At 49.1% G+C, this 6,981-nt stretch overlaps 1 long non-coding RNA gene across 1 annotated transcript; it reads right to left on the reverse strand.

The window, feature by feature from the left end:
- Positions 1-663: 663 nt before the first annotated feature.
- LOC122497474 lies at positions 664-2,008 on the reverse strand. Its single transcript, XR_006301124.1, has 2 exons — positions 1,469-2,008; positions 664-1,134 (listed from the first exon to the last, which is right to left on the reverse strand). It is a non-coding gene; the product is annotated as an uncharacterized LOC122497474 (long non-coding RNA).
- Positions 2,009-6,981: the final 4,973 nt, after the last annotated feature.

Genomic DNA, 6,981 nt, shown 5'->3' on the forward strand with positions numbered 1-6,981 from the left:
ATTGTTGAGAGTGCTGCTATGAACATTGGGGTACAGGTGCCCCTATGCATCAGTGCTCCTGTATCCCTTGGGTCAATTCCTAGCAGTGCTACTGCTGGGTCATAGGGTAGGTCTATTTTTAATTTTTTTGAGGAACCTCCACACTGTTTTCCAGAGCGGCTGCACCAATTTGCATTCCCACCAACAGTGCAAGAGGGTTCCCGTGTCTCCACGTCCTCTCCAGCATCTACAGTCTCCCGATTTGTTCATTTTGGCCACTCTGATCGGCGTGAGGTGATACCTGAGTGTGGTTTTGATTTGTATTTCCCTGATGAGGAGCGACGTTTGAGCATCTTCTCATGTGCCTGTGGGCCATCCGGATGTCTTCTTTAGAGAAGTGTCTCGAATGGCGGCTTCTGATCCAGAAGGACGGCTGGCCTCTAGCCAGGGCAGAGCTCACTTCCTGCTGTCGCTGACCCCTTCCTTGCCCAGCCCCCCACTATCTTCCAGGTCTGTTTGCCCAGAAGGGAGCCTGCGGGCTGTGTTGATCCACTGCAGGGTTGGGAGGGCACAAAACTATGCAGAACCTTGGGGCCGGCAGCGTGGCTGAGAAAGCCCCATGGGGCCCGACTGGAAGTGTTGACTTTTAATCAATGTAGGACAATAAATCTGCTTTTTGTATCACTCCGGAGATTTTTCGCGGCTTCCTGTATTAGCCAGGGTTCTCCGGAGAAACAGAACCCATGGGATATACAGAGTGACGTATATGTAAGAGGAGGCTTATTACAGGAGTTGCTTACATGATGGGAGAGGTTGAGAAGGCCCACCCTCTCTCGTCTGCGAGCTGGAGATCCCGGAAAGCTGGTGGCACAACGCAGTCCGAGTCCGAAAGGCTTGAGAGCGGAGAGCGCCAATGTCCGAGGGCAGGAGAAGATGGGGTCCCCCAGCTGAGAGTGAGAACTCACCCTTCCTCCTTTCTGTTCCGATCAGAACCTTCGGCCACACAGGTGAAGACGTCTCTTTACCTGATCTGCCGATTCAAATGCTAATGTCTTCTGGAAACGCCCTCCCAGACGCTCCCAGAAATGATGTTTCACCAGCTGTTTGGGCATCCCTTAGCTCCGTGAGGTTGACACATAGAGCCAACCATCACAACTACCATTAAAGTAACGTTTACCCAAAGAAAAGTAAGATCAAAGTTTAAAAAAAAAAAAATCGTAGTTTCTAAGAATATATTGAAGAATATACATGAGAATATATTTAAGCCCTGTTATCAAACTTATTTATGTTTAACAACCCCAGTGAGATAGAGTAGAGTGGTCTTTGGAAACTGCAAGCCTGACTACACTCCCCTCCAGAGCCCCACATGTAGTTCACAGAATCAAGCGTAAGCTTCTTCGCCATGGAGCGCAGCGAGGCTGGGTTATGCCACAGTGAGAAACGCCCCCCAAGGACAACTGGCTTTTAACAGCAAATATTTAGTTCTTACCTAGGCTCCATGTCGATCACACGTTAGCCAGGGGATCTGTTCGGTGACAGGACCCCTGGGACAGAGCTGCCGCCATCTTGAACGTTACCCTCACTGTGGCACAGAGGAAGACCATCTGAGAACTTTCAGCAGAACTGATGGCCGTAGTCCAGAAGCGACGCATTCAATTTTGCTCACGAGTCATTGGCTGGCGATTCCAAGATGGAAAGTGCATTCCTACCATATACCCAGGAGGACAGGCTTGCTATCAGACAGAGCATTCTAGATCTACCCTAGCCCTCCAGTTTCACTTCCCATCTGTGACAGGTCTAGTTTGTGAGAACACGGTTAGGAATTTGTGTTTGACAGTGTGTGTATGTGTGTGGGGGGGGGGGGGGGGCGAACTAGGAGAAATTCTCTGGCCAAAGAGGGTCAGAAGGTTAGTTTAAAATGAGAACATTACCCGGGCGCCTGGGTGGCTCAGTCGGTTAAGCATCTGACTCGGGGCATGAGCTCACAGTTTGTGAGTTCGAGTCCCACTTTGGGTGAGCTCCACTTCTCTCTCTCTCTGCCCCTTGTAGGATTCTCTCTCTTTTTCTCTGTGCCCCTCGATCACTTTCTCTCTCTGTCTCAAAAAAAAAAAAAAAAAATTGAGGACATTACCTTGATTACTCATCTGCTTAGACTTCTGGGTTAGTAATGTCAGAGGAATTGGTGGGACCGTAGGCAGCATCAGGAAGCAAGAATTCCTGTCCCCTTCAAGGGTCATTCTAGCTGGACTAAGAATCAGGAGGAAAGGAGGAAAGCAGATTTAATAGCATACGTACAGGGAATCCACACAGACGTGGAAATTCCAAAGACAGGCAAAATGAGGTACGTATGCCATTCTGAACTAAGGAGAAGGGGGTAGGGGTCTCAGACTTCAAAGGGAAAGAATGTAATTCACAGGAAGATGAAAAGGAGTACATGTTTGGAAAACCAACATTTGCCCTGCCATACAGATGGGTCACTCAAGATAAAACTTATCTCTGGTAATAACCCTTATTTCTGGAAAGATCCTCTGATTTAGATTCTTTTATGTAGTTGAAAGAGGGGCAAACGTTTCTCTTGAGCCTGTAGGGTCTCAATTGCCTTCAGCTCAGAATAATCCCCATGCCGATGTGGCTCATCTTGAGACAGGCTGCCCTTGGGCCTCTGCTAGGCCACACTGCACCTTCCTTGGCGGGGAGGGGACGCAGCCCTGATGCACAGGGGACAGCTGGGTGCATGGAGCATGGCTGAACGGCAGCCTCTTCCTGCTCCTGGGTCAGGCGCTTTTGTTCAGTAAATAATCTGTACAACCCTACGTGTGGGGTGACCAACTCATGGGTCGAAAGTCCCACAACCCAGGAATACGCTCGGTCCTGGGCAAAGGGAGACGGTTGGTCACCCGTACCTACACGGTAACTCTGGGTACCAGGGTGGTCATTCCTTACACGGAGGTCAGTTTGTCTATTCTGCTGATTTTCTCGATATTTGGGTGGAGCCAGCATAACAAAAAGACCGTGGGGACTCGGCGGACTTGGGTTCGAGTCCCACCGTTGCGACTTCCTAGCTTCAAGACCTTAGGCAAGTCCACTGCTCCTCTGAGCCTCTGCTTTGCCGTCCATAAAACGGAGGAAGGAGGTTGCGGAGAGGCTCCTTTAAGGAACCAAGGTCTGTAAAGGGACCAGGAAGTGCCAGCTGTGCCCCCTGGGTGATGGTTGATTGAATTCCACAGGACGGGAGGTCCTTCCCAGCAGGAGGACCTGTGCAAACAATTCACTGGGCTTCAATACCACGTACAAGTTAAAACACTGTGAATGAAAGGGCCGAGCAAACTTAATATTTAACCCGAGCTTTAGCTGGAGACTTCTGTTCCTTTCGCTGCTGAGTTCACTGGAAAATTCTCAGGCCTCCCGGGAGAAGCAGGAATGGACGCATCCTCCCGGCTCTCTGGGGCCACGGGCTGGTTCCGTGCAGAGGGGACCAGCCTAACAGCACACTTTCTGCACTGCAGAGTCGCCGTTCCTCGTGGGGATGTTTGAACTTAAAGCTGGACATTTCATGGTTTGGTTTGTGGGTTTGTTTGTTTTTTTTTTTTATAAAAAAATTTTTTTTCAACGTTTATTTATTTTTAGGACAGAGAGAGACAGAGCATGAACGGGGGAGGGGCAGAGAGAGAGGGAGACACAGAATCCGAAACAGGTTCCAGGCTCTGAGCCATCAGCCCAGAGCCTGACGCGGGGCTCGAACTCACGGACCGCGAGATCGTGACCTGGCCGAAGTCGGACGCTTAACCGACTGCGCCACCCAGGCGCCCCGTGGGTTTTTTTTTTTTTTTTAATATTTTAATGTTTATTTTTGAGAGAGACAGAGTGCAAGCTGGGGAGGGGCAGAGAGAGAGAGAGAGGGAGACACAGCATCCCAAGCAGGCTCCAGGCTCTGAGCTGTCAGCACAGAGCCCGACGCGGGCCTGGAACCCACAAGTCCACATCTGCACAGGCTTCCCTGTCCGCACCCCACCGCTGTCCTCCCCCCCTCTCCCCACCCCCGCCACACAACGTCCTCAGGATGGAAAATAACTCTAATGAAGCCTAGAGTCAAGTACGGGCCAGGTGTGGGTGCCTGAACCTGGAGTAGCCCAGCTCTAGCGTGCCCATCGGTAACTACCACACCCCAACCAGAGCTCCCCATTCCGGGTAAAAACTCACCGGGAAGAGAGTGTTTCTTACACGGCGGCAGAGCTCTACGCCAGGGACCCGATCCGTTTTTCCTTACGCGTGAACTGGGTGAGGCCGGAGGACGATGCCTTGTCCACACGAAGACCTTCCACCAGTCTTCTGGCTCGTCCCCTTACTTCTCGCTCCCAGCTGCGTTCACATCTGCTGACCGAGTCCCAGGGCCTCACTGTCAGACACTGACTCCCGTTTCCTTCCGTAGGCTGTAATTTCTCTTCCTGTTCCATCCGGAAACTCTCTACGGTCAGCTTTCCATCTTCGAGAAAGGTGCTGAGATGGTCTCTGTGATTTTCTCTCCCTTGACAATTCCTTCCCCGCCCTTTTTTCTTTTTCACTTCAATATCTTGATTGCAGGGGGGAGGTCTCAAGTAATAAGCAAAAGGTGCCCGACCTGCCATTTTGAACCAGAAGTCCATAGATCTCTCTTTAAGCAATGAGAACAGGTCACCCAATGGAAAGCCCGCACCTTTTTTTTTTTTAATTTTTTTTTTTTTAATGTTTGAGACAGAGACACAGCACGAGCAGGGGAGGGGCAGAGACAGAAAGAGACACAGAATGTGAAGCAGGCTCCAGGTTCTGAGCTGTCAGCACAGAGCCCGACGCGGGGCTCGAACTCACGAACTGGGAGATCATGACCTGAGCCGAAGTCGGATGCTTAACCGACTGAGCCACCCGGGCGCCCCGAAAGCCTGCATCTTAAACCCTGCTTTTCCACCTTTTAAGAGGGGTAGGAGTCACCCAAGTTTTACCACATATGATCACAACTTTTTACAATGTTATAGAATCTATCGTGATGTATGCATGCCAACTCTGAGGACTTAAGATTTCTTTTTAAAAAAAAAATGTTTTATGTGTTGTTGGAAGAGAGAGAGAAAGACAGAATGTAAGCGGGGGAGGGACAGATAGAGAGGGAGACACAGAAGCCCACGCAGGCTCCAGGCTCCGAGCTGTCAGCACAGAGCCCGACGCGGGGCTCGAACCCACGAACCGTGAGATCATGACCTGAGCCAAAGTCAGACGCCTGACCGAGCCACTCAGGTGCCCCAAGATTTCTGAGTCAGCACTGCAAGAGTGTTCTGTAACTCATTAATTAGCCTTAATGAATAGTGTTGCCTCTTCCTTTCTCTCCACCCCTCTCACTGGTGAAACCATGAGACCAAATGCAAAAGCTTGGACGCTTTGCAAGAAGACAATAGCAATTATATGAGATACTGCCCTCCAAACGAATCAGCAATAATTGATAGCATCGTGACTCTCTCAAGTTACTAAGCATTGAAAATAGAAACATGGCTGGCCTGTGTTTCAAATGCTGCATCATTTTTTGTCTGACCATAAATACTTCCTGTATATTCCTAATAACCAGACCCTACACGGTGTATCGTTCCTACATAACCGCTGGTGATGCATCGGGAATGGTGGACGATTGTGGAGGTCCCTGCTCCCTCCCGAGCAGGGAGAGGAGATCTGGAGAGTCCTTGAAGCAGGGCGCTTGATTTGGGCTTTAAAAGGGGGGGTGGTCCTTGGGCTGTGGTGAGAAGAGGACCGGCTTCATCTCCAGATGCCCGGTTAGTTCTGTGGCCAAGGAAAACATCAGTCGGGCCACGTCTCCTGCTGCAGGTATCAGCAACTACAGTTCTCTCCCAAAGTTTCATTTGCTCGCTGCAAGGGAGTTATTGTTCCCCAAGAGTTAAGCAGAGACTCCCAAGCGGGGCCTCGTCTTCCACCCCCCTCACCAGCCACCACCACTGCATAAAGAAGTCCTTTAGGTGAAGAGGTGTGGCCGCCATGCTTCCTAAGGAAGGATTAGACCCCATTCCCAATGTCCCAACATTCCCGGGATTTTGCCAACCCCTTGGGACAAAGAGATTCTTGTTTCTTTCTAGAGATGATCTTAGGAGGTGTTAGTCATGTGGGAAAGCTTAGGTTGTTTGCTTATTACGGGAAACTTCTAAAAAAAATCGATCTGGGTTTTTAGCATATTTGATAGAAGCCAGCTTTCCAAATGTAGCCGATTTTAAATGGATTCTCAAGTGGAAAGAACACAGGCTTTGGGGTGACTGTTACCGAAGCCAAGCGAGCTAGACAAGTCTGGGGAAACCAGATTGGAATCAGGAGAAGTCAGAGAGACATCAGTTGCCCTGGGAGGTGAACACAGGAGCTCTGGATGTATTTAAACTATGAGTCACATGACTAGACTCTACTTGGGCCGAAGTAAAACATGTTTTCCTTTAGATGATTAATCTTAGTTGAACTTAGTTCAAGAGAATGTCCTTTTCCCTCTGAATTTTTTTTTTCTCCAGGCTTAAAGAGTTTCAAGATGAGATTTGTTTTCTTAAAGAGAAAACTTAAATCAATAGCTTCCAAATTAGACACATCTGTGGACTTAGAACACCCAGATGAGTTTAAATAATGATATATTGGGCCCATCTCCCACATCTGGATGGTTGAGACTGCACGTCAAAAAAAAGGGGGGGGGGTAGTTAGAAAGCCTTCTTTGGTCTGTTGAGAATAAGACAAATGGATATGGACTTGAATCCCATGTTTATTCCATTTTCTCCGGCATGAAGTTTTAATCCCTACTCCTGGAGTGATAAAACAGTAACATTTCAAGTCCGTGGTTGGGAAAGGTTAGCCTAAATTTCATCTTACCAATCGTCTGCAACTCAAGTCAGGATTCTGGTTGACTCCAAGTCAAGATGGGTAAGCAAGGCTCATGATGTTGGCATTCTCTTTGGAAAAATTGGGTTTTTAAGTAAGTGGGGAAAGAGAGAAAGA

Source organism: Prionailurus bengalensis, chromosome A3 (assembly GCF_016509475.1).
Source record: "Prionailurus bengalensis isolate Pbe53 chromosome A3, Fcat_Pben_1.1_paternal_pri, whole genome shotgun sequence".
Taxonomy (NCBI): domain Eukaryota; kingdom Metazoa; phylum Chordata; class Mammalia; order Carnivora; family Felidae; genus Prionailurus; species Prionailurus bengalensis.